Source organism: Mirounga angustirostris, unplaced genomic scaffold (genome assembly GCF_029215605.1).
Source record: "Mirounga angustirostris isolate CCGP_5_RB_7025 unplaced genomic scaffold, mMirAng1.0.hap1 SCAF_2, whole genome shotgun sequence".
NCBI lineage: Eukaryota > Metazoa > Chordata > Mammalia > Carnivora > Phocidae > Mirounga > Mirounga angustirostris.
In genome coordinates, this window is record NW_026991710.1 from 40,774,120 (window position 1) to 40,785,822 (window position 11,703).

General features: G+C 43.2%; 1 pseudogene; it reads right to left on the reverse strand.

Moving 5' to 3' along the window:
• Positions 1-10,236: 10,236 nt before the first annotated feature.
• On the reverse strand, positions 10,237-11,201 carry LOC123848961 (large ribosomal subunit protein eL22-like; annotated as a pseudogene).
• Between the last annotated feature and the right edge of the window lie 502 nt (positions 11,202-11,703).

Below are 11,703 nucleotides of genomic sequence, written 5' to 3' on the forward strand. Positions count from 1 at the left end.
TGTTAAAGTCCCCCACTATTATTGTATTGTTGTCGATGTGTTTCTTTGCTTTTGTTATTAATTGCCTTATATAATTGGCTGCTCCCATGTTAGGGGCATAGATATTTACAATTGTTAGATCTTCTTGTTGGATAGATCCTTTAAGTAGGATATAGTGTCCTTCCTCATCTCTTATTACAGTCTTTGGTTTAAAATCTAATTTGTCTGATATAAGGATTGCCACCCTAGCTTTCTTTTGGTGTCCATTAGCATGGTAAATGGTTTTCCACCCCCTCACTTTCCATCTGGGGGTGTCTTTGGTTCTAAAATGAGTCTCTTGCAGACAGCATATCGATGGATCTTGTTTTTTAATCCAGTCTGTTAGCCTGTGTCTTTTGATTGGGGCATTTAGCCCATTTACATTCAGGGTAACTATTGAAAGATAGGAATTTAGTGCCATTGTATTGCCTGTAAGGTGACTGTTACCGTATATTGTCTGTGTTCCTTTCTGGTCTATGTTGCTTTTAGGGTCTCTCATTGCTTAGAGGACCCCTTTCAAGATTTCCTGTAGGGCTGGTTTTGTGTTTGCAAATTCCTTTAGTTTTTGTTTGTCCTGGAAGCTTTTTATCTCTCCTTCAATTTTCAATGACAGCCTAGCTGGATAGAATATTCTTGGCTGCATATTTTTCTTATTTAGTGCTCTGAATATATCCTGCCAGTCCTTTCTGGCCTGCCAGGTCTCTGTGGATAGGTCTGTTGCCAATCTAATGTTTCTACCCTTGTAGGTTACATATCTCTTCTCCCGAGCTGCTTTCAGGATTTTCTCTTTGTCTATGAGACTCGTAAGTTTTACTATTAGATGTCGGGGAGTTGACCTATTTTTATTGATTTTGAGAGGGGTTCTCTGTGCTTCCTGGATTTTCATGCCTGTTTCTTTCCCCAAATTAGGGAAGTTCTCTGCTATAATTTGCTCCATTATACCTTCTGGCCCTCTCTCTCTTCTTCTTCTGGGATCCCAATTATTCTAATGTTGTTTCGTCTTATGGTATCGCTTATCTCTCGAATTCTGCCCTTGTGATCCAGTAGTTATATATCTCTCTTTTTCTCAGCTTCTTTATTTTCCATCATTTCATCTTCTATATTACTGATTCTCTCTTCTGCCTCATTTATTCTAGCAGTTAGCACCCCCATTTTTGATTGCACCTCATTAATAGCCTTTTTGATTTCTACTTGGTTGGATTTTAGCTCTTTTACTTCTCCAGAAAGGGTTTCTCTAATAACTTCCATATTTTTTTCAAGCCCAGCTAGTATCTTTAAAGTGATGATTCTGAACTCTAGATCTGACATCGTACTAATGTCCGTATTGAGTAGGTCCCTGGCAGTCGGTACTACCTCTTGTTCTTTTTGTTGAGGTGATTTTTTCCGTCTTGTCATTTTGTGCAGAGGAGAATAGATTAATGAGAGAACAAAATGCTAGCAGAGTAACCACGTCCCCAGAAAATATACTTTAAACTAATCAGAAAAGACCTGAAGCAGTAGGATAAGAAAGGGAAAGAGAGAAAAAAGAAAAAGAAAAAAAAGAAAAAGATAAAGATAAAAACAAAAACAAACAAAACAACAACAACAAAAGAAAAACCAGAATGTGATCAAATATGATCTATATGGTATATAGATCAGTGCCACACACTAGATTTGGGGTGTATTTTGGTCTTTTGGAAGAAAGTGCCTCCCAAAATTTTAAGAAAGAAAAACTTATATATGTACAAAAATAAGGGTTGATATGATGAAGGGATGGAATATGACTGTAAAAATGGAAATTATAAAAAATTTTATAAAAGGAATTGATAAGAAGTTGTTTGAAAAAAGAAAGAAGAGGATTTAAAAAAAGAAAAAAGAAAAAGAAAAAAAAAGGGAGAGGATGTGATCAGGCAGGGGAATAGAAAACACCATATACTAGAGATTTAGGCTATATTTTAATCTGTTAGAAGAAACTATCTCAAAATTTTAAAGAGAGAACAACTTATATATATAAGCCAAAAATATGGGTAACTACTATGAAGGGATAGGATATGACTCTAAAAATGAAAAATAAAAATTTTTTTTAAAAAAAAAGGGATTGATAAGATGTTGGTTGAAAAAGGGAAAAAGAAAAATTCAAAAAAAAGAAAAAAAAAGAAAAAAGACAATTAAAAAAATTAACTTTGAAAGACTAAAGAATCATGGAAAAAAAGCCATGAATTCTATGTGCAGTAGTCCCCTAGCGCTGGAGGTCTGCCGTTCTCATTGATCGGTAAACTTGGTCTTGGCCGGCTGTTCTCGCTGATCTTCTGGGGAGGGGCCTGTTGCCGTGGTTTCCAAATGTCTCTGCCGGAGGCGGAATTGCCCCGCCCTTGCCCCCTCCCGGCTAAGTAATGTGCTCGGGTTTGCTCTCCGGGGCTTTTTTTCCCTGCGAGCTTTCCACAGAGCTTTGGAGGCGGAGAGTGAAAATGGCGGCCTCCCAATCTCCGCCCCGGAGGAGCCGAGAACTCGGGGCCCCGCTCCTCAGTGAGCCCCCAGAGAAAAGCCGTCAGTCACTCCCGTCTCCCCGGTCTCCGGCCGCACTCCGTGCTCGCCCGGCCTGTGACCGCGCATTTCTATCTCTGGCACCCGACCCCGGGTGGAGTCTCCAAACCCAGCAGATCCCTGCGGTGCACTCCCGCGCAGCTCCTCCCGGGGAAGGAAGGTGAGTCTCCCCGGATCTGCCGCTTGTTGGGTCCCTGCCGGAGGAGCAGGGGCCCAACTGGGCCGCGGATCCCGGTTTATGGCGACCCCGAGCTGAGAGCCCGCGCCTGGGCTCCGCCTCTGCAGCCGGCTTCCCTGCTCCGATACCTGGGAGCTCTGCCGCACTCAGGCACCCCCAGTCTTTCTGTGACCCTGAGGGTCCTGGGACCACACTGTCCCGGAGGGTTCCACTCCCGCTTAGCCACCAGAGTGACGTCCCTCGGCGGAGCAGACTTTTAAAAGTTCCGATTTTGTGCTCCGCGGCTCGATCACTTGCCAGAAGCGGCCGACGGAGGCCCCTCCCCCGCCGTCTATCCTCCCGAATATCGCCTCGGATTCACTTCTCCGCACGTCCTACCTTCCAGAAAGTGGTCGCTTTTCTGATGAGAGAGTTGTTGCTCTTCTTTTCTTCGATCTCCTGTTGAGTTTGTAGGTGTTCAGAATGGTTTGATCCCTATCCAGCTGAATTCCTAAGAGGAGACGAAATCCAGGTCTCCTACTCCTCCGCCATCTTGCTCCGCCAGCCTCATATCCAAGGATATTTTATCATTCTTTATATATTGCCACACCAGACACTTTTCTGGATGGTTGTCCTTAAATATAATCAATATACATCAATATAATCAATGTGACATTGAATATAATGTCCTTGAATATCTGGTAAGGGAGACACAAAAGAACTCTTTTCAGGAGAATCTTAATCAATCAATCAATCAATCAATCTACAGATCCTTGTCAGTGAGACAAAGAGTAAGTGGGGACTAGAGACATCATGGAAAGACAAACTATCCCCCCTCATATTTTGCAAAGCGCTAAAAATCTCCCATCTCCAGGGCTGGACCTCCTGGCTTCTTCTTGTTTGGGCGTGAGTGTTTCTAGCTCACCATATAGCACTACACTGAAGGGAGACCAGCAGGACTTAAGTCAGTCACAAAATTGCTAAATTTACTCATTCATAATCGTGTGGTGTAATGGGAATCCTGTTGGCCTGAGGTGCAGAGGATCTGGTTTCTGGTCCTAATTGCCAAGAGCCTTTGGTGGGATTAGGGGAAAGTCAGCCAGCCTCTCTGTGCTTCAGTATTTTGTCATTTGTCTTATGAGAGTAGTGCTAATTGAATAGATTATAGATCTTCTGCCACGTACTTGAATTCATTGCTCTTGTAAAAGCCTTTTTAGAAACTTGCATTTCGGTTATTTATACAGTATTTCCCCCTTATGTGCGGTTTTTGCTTTCTGTGGTTTCAGTTACCCACGGTCAACTGCAGACTGGAAGCAGAAGAGCCTCCTTCTGATGCACTGGCAGAAGGCCTGGAGTTGCCAAACACTATGTCCCCATGCCTGTGGCATTCACCTCACTTCATCCCATCACAGAGACATTTTATCATCTCACCTCAAGAAGAAGGGTAAGTATGCTACAAGATATTTTGAGAAAGGGAGAACATGTTCACATAACTTTTGATGATGGTATATTGTTACAATTGTTCTATTTTATTATTCGTTATTGTTAATCTCTTATTGTGCCTAATTTATAAGTTAAGCTTTATTGTCTGTATAGGAAAAAAAACATAGTAAATATGGGGTTCGGTCCTACCTATGGTTTCAGGCATCCACTGAGGTCTTGGGGTGTATCCCCACCGATAAATGGGGATTGTGTTAGAGTTCTACAGAGTATGGCACGTACATCCCAGAGTGTTATAATACTAAGTACTTGGATTGACATGGACAACCTCACTTGATCCAAATGTTGGCTGGTCTTGTGTCCTGGTTGTATCATATGGAGCCACTCTGAGGAGACCCTGGGAGTTCCAGAACACAGAAGGGTTGAAGGTGGTTTCCTCACTCTTGCATTTGCTTTCAGTGCAGTGTGGCATATTACAGTTTATGCATGCCCAGCTGTATGAGCATAACCATTTTTTGATACTAGTCACTGGTTTAATTAAACGAACTCTCATAAAATAGACAAATGATGGAAAAGATTTCCTGCAAGGAAACCATGGATCGAAGTGAAAACAGTAACACAAGCGCAAACAAACAACAAAAATGACAAAACAGACTCTTCTACTCCTAAAACAAACTCTTGGCTATCCACATTAAAAGGTAAAAATAACGCGGGCCAAATTAGATCTAACAAAAAAGATGGGCAAAAATACTCAAAATTACCAAGAAGTTTACAACCGGATTCACACCTACTATCATTAATGAGGAGCCTTTCCTCTTTAGTTTTTAAAAAAATTTTTCTTCTATTTTTAAAAAAAGTGTATTTTTTTATTTGAGAGAGAGAGAGGATGCACAAGAGAGCACAAGCAAGGAGGGGGGCAGGAGAAGCAGACTCCCCACTGAGCAGGGAGCCCAATGCGGAACTCGTTCCCAAGGGAGCCCGAGGCGGAACTCGATCCCAGGACCCTGAGATCATGACTCGAACTAAAAGCAGATGCTTAACCGACTGAGCCACCCAGGCGCCCCAACAAGGAGCCCTTCCTTAAGGGCATATTGTGTCCTAAAATATTAACGAGTGAAGTATGATGCAATCATGATTAGCAAGGCATTTAAAAGTGTTGTTTATTTCACTTTTACATCATCTTTTTATGTTCTCTTTGTGTCTGTATGTATAGTAATGCTCATTACACTTTGGTAAGTACACATATTGGAGGTATGTACTGAAGACTTCTTACTGCTTAGAGGGACAGGACACCAAAAAGCCGGTGACCACAGCTGGGGACTGAGCCTGATGTGTCCACATGTCCATCTGACTTACGAAGAAGAGGTATGGGTGGCTGTCCAGCTTGGACTCTGCATTTCAGGATTGTTAGATATTTATCACTCTACTTTTTATGACCTCTGACAGAATTACAGAAATTAAGAAAAGGATTGCACTCGGAAACTCAGTGTTTTCATTTCAATGGTCAGCTCCCTCTCCCCCAACTTTGAGGAAAAACAAGACTATGTTTAATTACCTTTCAGTGAGTGGTTTTCTCTCTCACTTTCATCCGGTTCAACATTTAAGTAAATCCAGGTTGCTAACCAGTTAGTTTTTTGGAACAAAGGGAATCTGTGAAGATTTTTCAGACTCAGAGAAGACTTTTGTTAGGGTCTTGAATATGTGCAATATTTATTTTTATGTCTAGTTTGCAGATCAAAAGCTACTTTTGTTCAGGAACAACAACAACAAAAAAGCTCCTTGGTTTGCCCATAGATTGATTATTTATGGGTATACTATTTTAAAGTGTACTTTATGCAGAAAATAGCCATATTTAATATTTTTAAGTTATTTTTAAATCTTGCAAAATATAAACAGAGACAGAAAAGAAACAGGGTGTAAATGTGAGCTAAATTTTGCACCAGTAACAGGTGAGCCCCTAAATCTTAGTGACTGGATGCCATAAATGTTTATTTTTTACTCATACTCATGTCTAGTGCTGCTTGGCAGGTGGCGCTCTGCTCATTGAAATCTCTCAAGGCCTGTGATAGACAGAATAATGGTCCCCAAAGAGATCCACATCCTTATCCCCTGAGCCTGTGAATATGTTACCTTATGTGGCAAAGGGCTCTTTGCTGATACGGGATTAAGTTAGGGCTCTTGAGATGGGGAGATTGTCTTGGGTTATCCAGGTGGCCCCATGTAATCCAATGGTCTTCATAAGAGGGAGGCCAGCAGGTCAAAAGTGATAGCAGGAGTTGTGACCATGGAAGGAAGTGGCTGGAATGATGTGAGGGACAACCACAAGCCAGGGAGTGCGGGCAGCCCCTAGACACTAAAAAAGGCAAGGAAATGGATTTCCCCCTGAAGCCTCTAGAAAGAACCAGCTGTCAACACCCTGACTTTAAGCCCAGTGAGACGGATTTTGGACTCTGACCTCCAAACTGTAAGATAATAAATTTGTATTGTTTTCAGGGGCTCAGCTCGTGGTAATTTTGTTACAGAAGCAATAGGAAACTAACACAGGGACCTATGTTCCATCTTGACACATTTCTTTCACCGCCACTAAGACAGAAAAGGAAAAAGCAGTAAATTATGTGCCTGCTCTTAAAGTTTCCCCTGGAAGCAGCGCGTAGTGCTCCTGCTTACATTTCATTGGCCAGCACAAGTCACATGGTCACACGTGATTCCGGAGCAGGTGCGGTGGGCGGTGCTGCCCCAGCGCCCACCAGTGGACAGCCCGAGCATCGGCGAATGGCCCTTAAGGGCTAACCTTCGGGAAGAGCGGAACTGGAAGGAATAGGACTTGGAACAGCGAGAGAGTGACTCATGGCGGGAAAACTCAGGTGACTTAGTGGACACAAATTTTTTTTCTTTTTTTTTTTGAGAGAGGGCGCGTGTGCGTGAGTGGGCGGAGGGGCAGAGGGAGAAGGAGAGAGATTTTTTTTTTTTAAAGATTTTATTTATTTATTTGAGAGAGAGAGAGAATGAGAGAGAACACATGAGAGGGGGGAGGGTCAGAGGGAGAAGCAGACCCCCCGCCGAGCAGGGAGCCCGATGCGGGACTCGATCCCGGGACTCCAGGATCATGACCTGAGCCGAAGGCAGTCGCTTAACCAACTGAGCCACCCAGGCGCCCAAGGAGAGAGAATCTTAAGCAGGTTCCACGAGTAGCCCTGGTGAGTGAGGGAGGCAGTAGCTACCAAGGCTTCATCTGAATCCCAACGACAGGAAGATTCCACCTCTCCTGGGCTCTGTGGAGCTAGAAGAGAGAGCCTGCTCCTGAGAAGGGACCCTGCTGATCAGCGTCAGTGAACTCAGACTGTTTTAGACTGGTTACAGTTCTCAGCTCTCTTAGCTAGTTTCTGGCTGCGTTTGGCCAGTGGGAGCACTGGGAGGAAATGGGTTGGTGGGAGGGGCCCGGGTATTTCTCCCCCTCTTTTTCTCCTTAGGTGGAGACAGGCACTGTCTTTCTTCTTGTCCCCGGCTTCCACAGCATCAGCCTGTTTTCAAGTTCCTCGTCCCCCACGTGACCTCAAGCGCTGGCTCCAGTCACTTCTCCTTCTTTTGTCCCTCCAGCCTATGGGTGGGAATAAACATTACACTTGCTAATCTGCGAGTTACTTCATTATTTTCTGACTGTTTTTCAAGCCTCTTACATCATCTGTATATCCAACTCCCTACATTAAAATTCCAGTTGCTTTCTGGGTTCCTGGTTGGACCCTGGCTGAAATCCTGAGTAACCCAGAATTTGACAAGCACACTGCTCACAAAGGCAACTCTGGGCAAAGCGATGTCTTTACGGTTCTAAGCAGGAAAAGACTCTGGTGACACAAACCGGTGATTCAAGACAAGAGTGGATAGAGATATAGGATGGCCAGATCAAATGTAGGTATGTCTCACGCAATCTGTAGACTGTATAATTCTTTGTTGTCAGGGCTGTTTTGTGTATTTGTACGGTGTTTAGCAACATCTGGAACATGCTTATACTAAAAGATTATTCATTGTTTATGTGAAATTCAAATTAAACTGGGTGTCCTGCATTTTTATTTGCTAAACCTGACAAACTTAATAGAGAATAAGGTCATGTTGAAGATTGACTTCAATGTTGGACCGTGCAGGAATAAATATGGGGACGCAAGGGTCAGTTTTGGAAAAAAGTTGGGCACTGGCATCAGACCTTGATTGGAGTCTTTTTATAAGCTACAGTTATTGTGACTGAGGCAATTATGAAATACGGGGTAGTCCGATCAGAGGCCTGTGGAATGAAAGCTCGGGAAAATGCCTGTGCATATGTGTTTGCATGATCGAATGTATAAATGAGTTACAGAAACTTACCTGAAATAATGGCCTAAGTCTAGAAAGTGCTAGAGAAATGTTCTCAAATATTTGGGAGTTTAAAGATAGATGGTGGCGGTGTGCCTGGGTGGTGCAGTTGGGTAAGCGTCCCACTCTTGATTTCGGCTCCGATCGAGCCCCTCCTCTCTTTCTCCTTCTCCCTCTGCCCTGCCCCCTTCTTTCTCACAAAAAAAAAAAAAAAAAAAAAGAAAAAGATATATAGATGGTGAACTAGCATGTGCTTTTTTGAGGACAATGATGGAAGAAAAAAGTATCTTCCAAAGACCAAATGTACACACTTGGTGATTTCTCTAAACCAGTGGTTGTCAACTAGGGGCAGTTTTGTCCCTCAGGGAATACTTGGCAATGCGCAAACACAGTTTTGATTGTGATGAATGGAAGAAGGTGCTACTGACAGCTAGTAGGTAGAGGCCAGCTAACCATCTTACAACGCACAGGACAGCTCCCAAAACAAAAAATCATCTGGTCCAAAAGGTTAATAGTGCTGCTGTTGAGAAACCTGGTGGAAACACATATGGAAAGTAAGTAATCAGCACACATTCTGTAAAGACATATACAAAATGTTCCACCTTAAAAGTGAAACCAGATAATAAGGCTGGAATTCCTTGAGGAGGGATTCCAGACCGAAATAGAAGGAGCTAGCACCACAGAGGCCCCTCAACTGTCATCCCATACCTGGGATTTGCCCAGCTCTGCAGACAGACCATAAATCATCACTCTATGTGGCATTGCATGGCATCGCTATCCTGTGTATCCCTAAATATTTTATCTGGAATACAGTGCCCTTGTCTCTTTGGGGTGATTTGTTTCTGTATGACTCAAGAGATGGATAGAAGTGTGGCAAGACGGCTCATGTTCAAGGGGTTCATTGGAGGAAGTTGTAAGCTAAACCAGGCCAAGGAGGTGCAAGGGACATGGTGGAAAACCAAGGGAATTTCAGTTCCTGGGAAAGGTAACCAAGTGCGTTAATCAAAGCTCTGTCAAGTCCAGGGGACAGAAAACCACCCCAGTTGGTTTAAAAGCAGAAGAGGATGTACTGGTCCACATAACTGAGACGGTTTCTGGGCTAGTTCCTAGGACTAGAGAAGGAGCTTACATGTTCCAGTGCCTGTTCCCAGGACTGGGCACTGCCAGAACTTTCTTGCTTCCTCACTCTGTTTCTCATCTCTCATTTCCTTTTGCAGAGATGCTTTCTCCCCCAGGGGCATGGTAGGAAAGATGGCTACAGGCAGCCGAAATATCACAGCCTCCCAACTTGGAACTTCTTTTTCCCATTATCTACATATCAGACTCAGGAAAAATCTCTGGCTCTACTTGGATCATTGCCCACTCCTGGATCACCCGTTGTGTCTAGGGAAACAGGACTATGATTGGCCAGGTGTGTGTCATGGCCCTACTCCTGATATCAGGAAGGAAGTGACATTTTCAATTAGTAGAGTGGAAAATTAGAATCACTTTCCTGGAACCACATGACTATGCTTTTTCTAGGGCTGACATTTCTTGAATGCAACAGCTGGCCCAGCGGCTAGCAGGAGTTGGACTTGTGACGGCTTTCATCCCTGCCTGAGCAGGGCTACCCTGGAGACACTTCCCTGGGTTGTCTGGCTAAGGAGCTGACCCTCTTCATGTGGGGCAACTGTCCCCCACTAATGAACCTTTTGCATCAGAGATTCACAGAATCAGAATCGCGTGGTAGGAGCTCGCTGATACATGGTGAGGGGTTAATGGCACTTTTGGTTGGTTTTGGTTTTGTTCCCAAGTTTTATTGAAGAACTCATGCAGAACATTCTAGGTAAACGACTTTTAATCTTATCTTCCTCCTCTTCTTCATCCTTGTTAATCTAGAAGTAATGTAATTGCTAACTCTCTTTCCTGTTAGCAACTATGTGCAACCAAGCATGTAGATTATTCTTCTTCAAATATTTTTTGGTGAGATACTTCAAGTACTATTTGGAAAAGGTCACGTCAGAAGTTATGGTAATCTTGCTCTTGCTCCTTTCAACGTATACAACCCCTCCACCAAGATGTCCAGCTGTTCCATTCACTTTGATTCTTTCCCCTCAAAATTCTTCAAAATGGAGGGCATCCATGATTTCATCTTCTACAGGGTGAATGCCATCAAGGGTGAGCTTCAGAACGTGCTGCTTTTTTTTGCCCCCCACAAGTTTTTCCACGGGCGCCATTGAGGCAGTGGAGGCAGAAAAGGATTAATGGCATTTCAATTCCTTGGATGATGCGTGAAGGTAGTGGACAAACACACTCTCTCTGCAGGCCCCTGGTGGCTAATGGCCCCCCACAGTCATTGAGCAATGGGAGAGAAGAAGCAGTCTGTGGAGTCCAGTAGACTGACTTCCGACCCACTTCTACCACTTACTAGCGGCGTGACCTGCTTAGACTGCTCTAAGCCTCCCCTTCCTCACCTGTAAAATGGGCCAACAATCCCACCTCTCAAGGGTTCTATGAGGTAATCTATGCGATCACCTATGTATAGCACCTGCATCCAGTAAGTGCTCTAAAATCCTTCTTTCCTCTCTTCTCCTCTGTAGATTTTGGCTTGCTTTTAGCAAAACCTGAAGGTGCTGGCTTTCTTTCAGTTTGGCAATATAGGAATGTTGAAAAGAACCCTCAAGTAATATATTGGAAAATATCTAAACAAATTATAGTTTAAAATATAAGACATCACACATGATAGTTTGGTAAGTACACTAATCATAATTCAGTCTTTATGTTCCCGGACAAAATGACTTTAGATCTGAAAGGATACTAAAGATAAATATTGGAAAAAATTCCATTCATTTCACCCCACCCTTCCAAAGTCCGAAGTCTATTTTCACTCTGAAGTTTCAAAATATCTCTAAACTTCTCTTCTCTGGTGGATAAACTACCACTAGGGTGTAAATGGTTTACCAAATGCTAGCTCATAGGACTGTCTGTACACCGTCCAAGTTACTAAGAATAAAGAACATGGAGCCTTTCTAGAACAGTGCTATTTGAATAAATATTCTGGGGAGAGTACTTTGAGAACTGACTGTTATTTCTAAAGATTTCTTAGTAATGATAATTTATCCCAGCCTGAGCAAGAATGGAGATTTGTACTTCAAAATAAATGGATAATGTGTCCTAGCAACCTGGAGTTTCAAACTTTTTATTAGTCTTCCCCTGCCCTTGGCACATCGAAGGGGAGAAAC